General features: G+C 40.9%; 1 long non-coding RNA gene across 1 annotated transcript; it reads left to right on the top strand.

The window, feature by feature from the left end:
* The first annotated feature begins 383 nt into the window (after positions 1-383).
* On the top strand, positions 384-11716 carry LOC138625803 (uncharacterized). The gene is made up of 4 exons (XR_011311251.1): positions 384-505; positions 6122-6186; positions 7096-7286; positions 10585-11716. It is a non-coding gene; the product is annotated as an uncharacterized lncRNA (long non-coding RNA).
* The last annotated feature ends 342 nt before the right edge of the window (positions 11717-12058 follow it).

The raw sequence follows: 12058 nt of genomic DNA on the forward strand, positions 1-12058 counted from the left end.
AAGTGAAAAGTAAGACAACAACAACAAAAATGACTCAATGAACCTACCTCAAAACCTAACCACCTGATCAGAGGGTATTAATAAAAGTATATGAGGTTGAGCATTAGTGATTTTTTTTTTTTGCAAGTTGAGACCAGGAAAACTTACATTCATCATTAACATTACTTTTTTTATTTTTAATCTATGATCGCTTTGTTTTATGTAAAACAGAAAATCTAAATTTGAGCTGGACACTACATTTACAGGAAACTAGTCCTTTGTATTCAATTAAATGTCTTACGAACTCGATCCTGTCTCTCTTTGCATGAATAACAATGATACATCTGTGCCTGATTCTGCTCTCGTTTCTCTTCTCGTGTGCGTCTCCTGAAAGCAGCTGGCCTCGGCCCCTGTGGTGTGTATGGAGCTGGACATCCTTATTGATTACTGCGGGGAGGAATCTGTCCCGGACGCTGCGGCTCCCTCATTGCATCCCCGGCATAGAAAGCAAGCAACACAAGGAAAGGTCAGTTTAAATAATGGGCTCCATATTTGACATCTGTAAGCAAGAAAAAAAAAACAGAAGGGGGAGGGGGGGGTCGATTTTATGCTAGACCTAAACAGCAGGGTTCAATCACCAACATTTAAGGCATTTTTTAGAGATGAAAAAAAAACACATTTTGGGTGCACTTGAGTGGTGAACATGTAACATAAATGAGTGAAAGCAATTTCATGATCACCCAGTCATGTATTTATGGTACAATAACAATTTCAATGTGAATTATTTTTTACATAATTAAACACTGCAACCAAAAACAACTAATTTACTTAATTGCTGTATGTTTTTTGTAAACACACTGTTGCTGGGTAATTATACCTATTATACAGCCCACATAACAAATTTGGTCCAGACTAATCTGTCCCTTTTGGCACATGACAAATTACAGCTGTAAGTTTTTTTTGTGTGTCATTTATTTTTGTGTTTAACTATTTGCAGCTAATGCATCCTTTATGCTGTTTACGAGCATTGTGGCTGAACTATTACATGGAGGAGGAATTTATGATAACTTTGAAACAAATAAAATTTCTTTGAAGACCACAACACTGACTTGGATGTTGACTTACCAAAAATTGCCTGTCATGGGCTTTACCGATATTTCTTTTTATTTTCGGCATGAAAGGCATCAGGGACACCTATCACTCCAAACCTCTATCTCGCTAATAACCACATTCGGAGTGCCTGTGGCCCTGTTGTTAAGAGTAAATTAACAGTGGCTCCGCAGTTGTGAAAAGTATTGATTGAATTCTCCTGATTGCTTCCCCTGATAACACCAGTAAATCAAATCTGAAACATTCAAAGTTGTCTGAGGCGCAGCACGTAATGAGAAACCTCTTTGTTCTATAGAACAGTGAGTCTTACATGTGTTTTAGAGCCCAATCAATATCTGAAATGAGAGGAGAAAAAGTGAAGGTCCTGAAACTTTAAACTTTGCAACTTTTCAAAGCGTAATTATAGTGTACAAATAGGATTTTACCCAAAGCAGCGTACATGTTGTTTTTTTCACGCCTTGAAGGACATTTCAAAGGTTTGGCCGAGGCTGAAACCACAGGGGGACAGCTGGTTAGCGTAGGAAAGTGTTAGTGAGGGGTTCATGTGTGCAGCTCTCCCTTACTGCTGTCAGCGATGCTATATGGGCGCTCTGTGAAGTAGACGATAAGCAATCTGCTCTAATAAGGAGAGTGAATAAAGTTGAAAGTGTTGTGTTGTAGTTAGGTGCTGTAGAGAGTTATTTGGACTGTACCATATTCACACGGAAGGCAGCAGGCCCTGCTTATTTAAAGGTCTGAGTTAGTTTTAGTTGAGATACAACTTTTTTTTCTCCTTTATTTATTGAAAATTTGATTTCCAGATTCGCATATTTATTTATACTTGGAGAAAATGCCACATAAATTACTTAAATGCAGAGGGAACATTCTTAAGAACATTCTTAAATAATTAATTTATGCATAACGCTGTCTGACTTAAGTGTAAAAGAAAGTCATTTAGACATAGATTAATGGTTAAATTGCACTTTCGCAGCTACTTTTTCTTTAATTATGCCTACATTTAAACCAAACGTGATACTCGTCACAAGATCTTCTGATTCCAATCCAAACTTTTATATCATCACCATATATCGTCTCAGGGATTCTGGTGCTGCTAACCCAATGGCCCCTCTGTAATTTTGGTTTTCATGCATCCTTTCCAATTCAGAGATCCCAGGGCGACATACTGTGTGTGTGAGCTTGCTTTGCCGACTTTCTCTGAACTGCTCTTTCGACCTCTGTTTAGCTGATTTTCTTACATGTTTGTAAGATAAGGAGAAAGCTCAATCAGACAAACAAATGAGTCCCACATCTGTTCCAAATTTGACAAAATTATCTAAATAGTTTGAACAGATTTCCCAAAAGAGGCGTTCAACAGGCTATTTGATATTTTTCTCTTTTATAACTTTGAATGCGTATATGTTTACTGAATATATGTAGCACATGTGGCAGTTGTGAGTTAGGAAATATTAGCTTGTGAAACAGTAAATAATGCACATCAGGTTATTGTGGAAATGATTGGTTATATGGAGCATGTTAAGGTGCCATAAAAGTTTAAAATTTTTACTTTTGGCTGACTGCTATTATAATATTTTTCAAACATTTTGCAAATGACCTCAATAAAGATCAGTATTTTTATGCAATTGAAGGCGGATTATTCTTCTTTGGACAGAAATTGTGTCCTAAAATTCATCTAATTAGTCTGTAACAACGTACATTTTTATACATATGTTATTCGAACTATTAATATAACTCATCATGGCGATGCTTTCCTCTCCAAATGCACACAAGCAAAATTTTCCTCGCAATACAGTGTGAAGAGTGAACTGTAGAAAACCAATTGCCAAAACAACGTTGTTTTTTTAAGACTGTATAAATGAACGCTGTGATATCTGGGCTGAAAGTGAGCAGCAGAGCTACAACCGTGGATGTATGTAAAAGTAATATTGATACAGACAGTGCCTTAGCTCTTCTCAACAGCTCACGGTCATGAGCGAGCATTTAGGGCAACATGCATGTTTTTATCCTCCCCAGGTATCTCAGTCTTTTATCTAGACTGTGCAGAAAACATGACTGTAGCTGTTTTAGATGAAAAAAAAACATCAACACGTTGAGACATACCAGACTGAATTGAGACCCAGTATCAGCTCCAGAAAACAAATTTAAAACTTGCTGCTTATCTGTTTGGAAAAGTCGCATTGAAGAGGAATTTTGAAATGTCATGTCGCAGCCATAATTTAAATGTGCTGATACAGCTCTTTTTTTTTTTTTTAGAAACGATATAAACCTACTGTCATCAATGAAATAATTCAAGTTGGGGGATGATTGAACATTTTAATGACCGAATTTATACAAAAGTTACCTTTTATAAGCAGATAAAAGAGTTTTCTGTTTGTGAATTGCTTTAATGATATAAAAATAAAAGTCCTTACAAGGCCAATATTTTATATCTATTCTCACAAGCCTTTAAAGGTTCATTTGTAAGGATCTTCTTTTTTTTTTGCACAGTTCAGATGAAGGATTACATGCTCTTGCCTTACAGGGTGATTTAAACTGCACCTGAGGTACCTGAGCTACAGCAGCAGTCGGGATTTTTTTTTTTTTTTTTCTGTTTTGCCACTGCCCATTGTGCAGAGTGTCTGTTTTATTTCCAATAATAGCCAGACACTGTTGAAATAACCGTTAGCATAAAGCAGCAATTTTACAAGATTGTTGCTAGTGATATTTTTGACCAGGAATCGCTTTGATCTTAGTCTTAAACATTCTCCGTTTGATATGGCTTTCAAATGAACTGTGGTACGAGCCTCACTCTCCCGCCTCCCAAAATGGCATCGGGTAGTGATGAGCCTTCTCATAGCTCTTTCATGGCTACACTGTAAACACGCTACACTGTTTTTATTCCTTAAGAAAATCACAGACAGAGAATCAAACTGTCTTCAGTCAACATTTAGATTCCTAATACGCTGTGCGAAGCGGAGCCACGGAGGAGGAGACTTCTTTCATTAGACACTTCACTGGGGCTCTGAAGTTTGCTGCTTCCATCTGAGATGACTTTAAAAGGGAAACAATGCCTCTGCCTATTGGGGTCTTTGGAGATTTTCTCTCTCATCACATATTAATGAAAGAGGTGGCATGTATGGAGTTGGAGAGCTTAAGCAGGAAAACCTGGTAGTGAGTGAGAGCATGCCAAAGAGAGTCCACAGATATAGAACAGACTCCTACATCGTGTGACATGTTTCTCAAGAACTCTTAACTTTAACATTGATTTTTAAAATGGACACGTTTCCTTCGAACTGTATAGAGTACATACAGATGCTATAAGGAATGTGGGATGTGTGAGAGCTACCTGTAGAGGGCGCACCTCACCTGGGATGCTTCAGGGCGACACCTTCTTCCCTCTCTCTTTCTATTAAGCACACCAAGACAAATACAAGCACATAAACAATCGTCTTATAAAGGCACGCAGACAGCATGAATTAAAGGTGGGTTCACGCCAGTTATCCTGATGAATGTGCTGTACATCAGTTTCCAACGCCGGCCTCCATTTCTCCTTTAATGAGACAGGCCCATCAAGACGGAGCAGCAGCTTTTTGATATCCTCAGAGGGGCATGGCACGCAGACACATTAATGCTCATAATTCATAGACAAATCAAGAAAGATTTCTGTTGGAACAGAGGATCACACCAATTACCAGTTGTTTATTGTTTGCTATTGTTGTGTTTACTGCAGTCTAATCATATTTGGAGGTCGGCCACAGCACTACATCAGCTCCAAGTGGAAAAGCTCTTTTGAAGCCTTTCATTTCGTTGTGCCATATTAGCTGCACTGAGCAGCCCGAGACAACATGCTGCCTTCGCTTTCAAGATAAAAAGAAGCAAGCATTACATCACTTTCTAAATAACTTCACGAATGAAGGAAATTGCAAGTAAATTGGTCACCTAAAAAAAAATAAAAAAATAAATAAAAGCCCATTAAGAAAAATGTGTTTCATCTATTAATTTGCCTCAAGATAATAATCGTTTACATAATGGTTCGAACATGGGAACAAGAGTTTGTGTTCTATTCAAGGGAAATGTTGTTGGCTGCTCATGTTTGACCAGACAAAACGCCCTCTTTTTCCCTTCTTGCTCCTCCTATGGAAAAGCAGATTCGTGGCATGAAAGCAAGAAAATCATGGAAATCAGCAAGGCCTTCATTATACCAAGGTCATTACAGCTGGCTTTTATCCTCCTCTGTACTTATAGGAGGTAAGGGTAAAGGAATCCTATTCTCCATCACCCAAGGCCTCACCTTTGAACACACACACACACACACACACACACACACACACACACACACACACACACGCACACGCACACACACACAAGCACACATGCACACACACACACACACACACACACACACACACACACACACACACACACACACACACACACACACACACGTGCACACACGCTTACACCAGGGCCAGCCTTTTTGCGCTCTCACACGCACAAACACACTCATTGGTTTCTCTTTCATTTGGCCTCCTTGAATTTCATCATTCATTTTTACATCACATTAGTGTGGCGTGTTAGTGGTCGGCTTGTCTGCATGTAGAAGGGCGGCTGTTACTTCAGGAAAAGACTGAATAATGCACGGGAGAAGGCAGGAGGGAGGCTCGAAGGGAGATGGCAACAGCAGAGATGATATATATGTGGAACAGTTAGGATATACATGAAGTGAGGTACACAGATCAGAGAGCAGCTTGGATTTTGCATCGCTGGACTACAAGGGGGACAAACTAGAACGTATTTGGTCTGTTTTTAGGCCACGGGGTCGTGTAACTTTTTGAGTTTTTTGTATGGTGAATCAGTGAAATGTCGTGTTCTGTCTCACCACAGCCACAACAAAAGATCAAAGGGATAATATGAACAAAATGGGAACTAAGTGACTGAAATGTCTCACTGTTTTGTACCCCCCCTCCACCCCAAAAAAAGAAATCTGATTCAGTTCCTCATGGAGCAGTGGAAAGTATTAACAGCAGGTTTTTTTTTTTTTGGTTTTTTTTTTTAGGAGACCTGCACAGTGATCTAAAACAAAGCAGTCAAGGTTACCGTTTCAGATCTCTCCAGAGATGGGTGAGTATAATAATACATTAAGTTGGTGTAATTAGGCCATTACTTTCAAAGTAACCCAAACCCACAATTTGAAGTAAAAAAAAAAAAAAAAAAAACTCTCCACCTTTAAAGTTAATATTTTTTAACGGGCATCACATGACAGTGGAGTATTATGGCTCCATCAGAAAAAGGAATAACTGTGATCTTGAGGGGAAGGAAAGTGTTCTCTTAATGTGCGCCAAAGATGGTGTCCTCTGTCTGCCTCAGTGGCTGTGTCGGATTTGAAACTCTCCATTGATCTGATACCACCAAGAACTGGCCTGCATATTAAACCGAAGCCGAACCGAAGCGACACATCTCCTCTGAGACGGGTGAATTCTGTGCATGTGTGTGTTAGCGTGCTCGCGGCCGCCGCCCAGAAAGAAAATGTATTCTGGTCCATTGATAGTCATACAAACTGTAATATCCCTCCGAACTCCAGCTCAGCGCCTGCCAACACGCGTTGGCCTTGACTTCTGATGCTGACAACATTTTAATCTTTAGGAGGAGCTTGGAGTTTCTGTCCCAAATCCTTGATCTGCTTCACCTTACAGGATGAGCCTCTCTGTCCGCCCTCCAAAATAAACAGAGCCGTTATTGTACTCTCTCTGGTCCAAGGCACACAGACTCTCTGCCTGTCTTTAGGTAAATGAAGCTCCTCTACTTTGCTGCCCGTCCACGATACATTAAAAATAATTAAAGCTACAAAATGAACCCAAGTGTCCTCATCTGGTCTGCATGGGAACTGACAAACCGCCAGGAGATATCCTGTTTCCTGAAAGTACATGTGTGAGCACATAAACGCACAATACTCACTGTATTCAAACCGTATGAAAACAATCCTCTGCTGTCTCACTTCTTTTTTTTTTTGTACGTCTGTTTTTATATAAGCACTGGAAACGATGCTCACTTCTTAAGAGTAGGACTGACGGAGGACCTCGAGAGACAGCGCTGGAAAAAGGATGAACGTTAGGCACCTGATCGGACAGGATCGATGAAAAGCAATTAGATGATAAGTCTGTGGGACCCGGCTTGCGTGTGCGTGACTACAGAGGCCGAGACCTTTGCAGCAGCGAGGAGAGGTGAGGGGAAGGACTGTTTTCTCACAGCGTCTTAGACAGACCTGAATCAGCTCTCCTTCACGAGAGAGGTGAAGGAGCCTGTGACGATATGCATGGTGTACAGTATCTATGCGTGTTCGCTTCTGTCACCTCGTGTGATTTGCGCGCGGCTTATGTGTTTTGCCTAACATCTATTGTCATAATGATGTGCGATTATTAAGGGAGCGGGGTTTTCACAGCAGGGGAAAAAAAAAAAGAAAAAAAAAAAGGGGGGGCTGAGCCGACAACAGGTCGGGCCTCCCTTTGTGTCTTTGTTTGAACGCTCGGCAAATACATATTCATGCTCCCAATATGCACACAATAGCACGCATTTTGTTTGTAATCTTTGTTTATTTGGGTTGCATACATTAACAAAAAAAACGAACAACAACAACAAAAAAAAAATCTAATTTTTATGCGATGCAAAACGGGGGTGAAAGGTAACAGTAGAGAAAGAAAGAGAGGTGGACACAGACTCCAGGAGCTGATGCCTTGTTATTTCAGTAGCATCCCTAGGAGAGGTTAAGCTCTCGCAGCAGGCGAGCTATTAGGCTAAACCCGGGTGCGCTGTGGTCTGTGTGGGCTGAAAAGACAAGTTCTGACCATTAGCGTACCTTCGGTTCCTGGTTTCAGAGTACAAAAGCGCGCAAGAGTTTTTCTTCCAATTTGCGGGGGTAATGATGACACACAACAAATAACTCGGTGCTTAATCCGGCCTTTGTTAGTTCATTGTAATATTTTCATGTTTATCTGCTCCGAGTCAAAAACCCCACATTTGTGGCCCTTAAAACTAAATGGAGGTACAGACACAGTGTGAAGGCTGCAGTAAAGTGCCCCACCCCCACCCCCCACCCCCACACTGGATTTCATGCAAGTGCTCATTTCCAACACTAGATGGCTGTCTGTGCTGCGTGTGCTTCACGGCAGCACCAGTGCAGCTTTCTCTCGTGCTGCTTTTTATTTGCCTTCGAAATGCAAGACTGAGCAGAACGATTTTTGTTAATAATGCTTTGAGACACGCAGGTTATGAAAACGCACAGCTACACAGACACAGAGCCCAACTTCACGTTTTGATGTTTGAATTTACCAGCCCTTCTTTTTTTTATGAAGTCACGAACAATGGATTAAATACACTGTCATCAGAAAAGTCAGGTACAGATGCACACGCACTGAGGTGAAAGTGCATTTGAGTATATTTAAAAATAAACTTTATGCAATGTCAATTTTGATATATATTCCACACATCTCGATTTTTTTTTTTTGGTGTGTGGTCCAGGAGACACTTCAGTAAATTGACAGATTTCAAAACAAGTCAAGGGTAATATTGATGTCAAAAGAAACCACTGAGCGTTATTTATCATTCCAGTTATCGTATAATTATTCTGACTGCAGTGCCATTTGTGTATCCACTGTGTGCGCTTTGTATAAGAAGCTATTTGTAGTTTCATTATGTGCAGTAAATGCGACCACATAGAGCACTTGGTTGTATTGACTTTGAAGATTGCCTTTCTTCTTCCTTCTTCAGAGGCCGTCCGTCTCTTTAGCCCGAAGCTCCCAAAACCGCACAGCCGGCCAGTTCATGGTGGCCTTTTATTATGATGTCAGCACTTTGCTTAAAGAGCATTCAATATCTCCAGGACGACCGTCGGTGGAACATCAACAGAATAATACAGACCGGCTATTCCTCATAGCCAGTCAGTTCATTTGCTCATTGATTTATTGGTAGCTGACAGTGTAATGAAATTAAGTAGCAGTGATTATCACAACTGAACCGGTTGTTTGTTTTGTCTTTCCTGCATCTGTTTGGCGGCGCAAGGAAGGGTTTCAGCACTGGTTGTGTGTTGGTTGAACAAGTACACATTCACATGCATTACACACAAGTGGGGCTTCAAGCACATCAAATCTGTTTTTACTGAATTATTTGAACAAAATGAGAAAGGTCCCAAAGTGCTGGGTGTGTAGAGCGATTTCTCATCGGGCCCTCCTCCGAAAGACAGAAGGCCTCGAGGCTAAAATCGAGGTAAGGCAAAAAAAAAAAAAAAAAAAAAAAAAGGAGGAAAAACAAATGAAAAAAAGCAGCCGAGTGGAGAAAGATATTAGACCCGGTCTGATATTTGCAGTCATATTAAAAGATGGTCATCCAGAAGACAAGCAGAGCTTTGTAAGACTCTTGTACCAAAATCTGGCACATAAATCAGGGTTTACTTCACGAGCTGGAGTTATTGGGTGCTTACATTGCTGCGCGCACGCTTTATTAGCACTCCTAATAGAGAGTGACACCTTTTAACGGAGCATTAACTCACTTTTACAATCGCAACAGCTGGAAAGACAACAGGAAAAATCGAATGCATTCAACTAGTGTTTCATGTTGATGTTGTCACCATGACGCTGAAGTCAAAATCCCTCCAACATTTGACAAAGTTTGATGATTTAGTGCCAAAGGCTTTCTGTGTGCTCGCGTAAAGGTGTGCGATCATCATATCTCCCCGTTTCCATCTACCACAGCATCTCTGGCTCTGTAATTCATGCAAAATGAAATGAAAACCTTCTTAGCAATATGCAGATTTCTTTATGCAAAACAGCATTACCTATGGTGCGCGGACGGCAGCTAATGCCTTTGATCAGTCTCCCTGACATTCTCTAACTACTGAGAAGAAAAGAACTTAAAAATTGTAAAGGCTCTTAATTGAAGTGAACATAAAAGAAGATACATGGTGTTAATTGGTATACGCTAAGAATAATCTAGACCTCGGAGACCACTGTCCCTTACCGGCCCCCCTGCCAAAGTGTCAGGATTTACATCTTTAATTCAAGATTTCCCTACATTAATTACCTCGCAGGCAGCGAAATGCGCATCACTTCATTTTAAAGTATAATAAACATCCAAATAGCCCCCACCCTCCTCATCCATGAATATAAATTTTGGTTAGTGTGCAAAAACACTGGGTCCTCCTATTCTTAAGGAGGCTGTGCAGAAAAGTGCAGGGTTTGGTGGATGTGGTCCACTATTTAGTGAAAGTATAATTAAAGTGCACAGTGTTGGACAGAAGCCGAGCTTTAATCACAACAGCCGAGAGTCGTAAGGTCAGCTTACACAACACGGAAAGATGGAGAATTAAAAGTACAATTCGACTCGGAGGTCACCGATGATTGCTAATTTTTTTGTGCAGGTGTTACGGCACGCTGTTTGGGGAAATACACAACATATTTGGCATGGCATTATGTTGGCGTGACAACTAATTTGTACCTGTGTGTGTGTGTGTGATTGTCTTCTTTGCAGTGAAGTAAAGCAATTTGAACAGCGGGCTCCAGGATGACCTTTGATTATGAGAGGAATACAGCGGTGCTCATATCCCAGGCCTCTCTTTTCTCTCTCAACATGATGAATGGGACACCCTGAGCTGCAGGACAGAACAACCATTCGAGAATCCGGGGTGACACGCATCCACGCACGCACACACGCACACACGCACACACACACACACACACACACACACACACACACACACACACACACACACACACACACACACACACACACGAGCAGATACGCACATGTGCATGCACGTGTCTGCACACAGAAATGCTGACAGACAAATGACACTCTGATGGAAAGTGAAGCACTTTTAAGGCCTTAAATGCCACCAGCGGCGCGCACACACACACACACACACACACACACACACACACACACACACACACACACACACACACACACACACACACACACACACACACACACACACACACACACACACACACACACAAACAATCTGTAGCACCTGCACTTATCTCCCTCTGTTTAAAGCACATTTAACACTATTCTGCCCTTGAAAACAACCAGTTAAGCTGCAGCTTTTATCTGGTGGGCAGGTTCATGTATGGATTTATTAGTAGAAAATAGACACATCTACGATGGCTTATTGAAACAGTTTCAAACACATCCCAGCGTGGTTAATATTATGCAGTTTATTAAGCAACAATAAGCAATTTATGTAAACACAGTTCAAACGAGCGCTGCTCCTGTACACCTTAAAATCCCCCCCCCTTTTTTTTTTTTTTTCCTTTTTTTTTTTTGAAGTGGTTTTATTTTGGGGAATTCATTGTAATTTATTGGCTCAAAGTGCACGATACAGTGTTAAAACTGATTTGATATGGAAACCTGCAGGGACATATTAATTAAAATAGCAATCTAATTAGCATTCCACTGTGACCTAAAAGTTGAATATTATTAGAGCTGCAACCGTCGGCTGTGATGAAAAGAGCTTACATGACAGTGAAATTGAAATTCAAAGAGCTGGAGATAATGTACACACAGATCAAAAGAACAAACGGTGGGGAGAAAAATAACACACCAAGAAGTTTTACATTTCCTCACGAGGGGGGAAAAGCGTGGCGCGCCGTGCACACTCCTGCGCCCACATACACACACACACACACACACACACACACACACACACACACACACACACACACACACACACACACACACACACACACACACACACACACACACAGCAGGCAGCCACGCACGTGAAAACACACGCTCACCCTCGGTGTTCGGTAGCTGGGTGTAATCTAATGGAAAAATCTGTCAAATACAAACGTCACTGCCTCACGACAATGAATTTACACCAGGAATATAATGGCGGGTAAACTCACGACTGCTTTGTACATGTCGTTTTAATGAGTAAATATGAGGACATAATGGTACGAAGATCAAAAATCCATCTTGAACATCAGCCATCTTTGCG

This window comes from Brachyistius frenatus, unplaced genomic scaffold (genome assembly GCF_029030835.1).
Source record: "Brachyistius frenatus isolate BFR_SWC_R1_liver_20210118 unplaced genomic scaffold, ASM2903083v1 Contig_66, whole genome shotgun sequence".
NCBI classification, from domain to species: domain Eukaryota; kingdom Metazoa; phylum Chordata; class Actinopteri; family Embiotocidae; genus Brachyistius; species Brachyistius frenatus.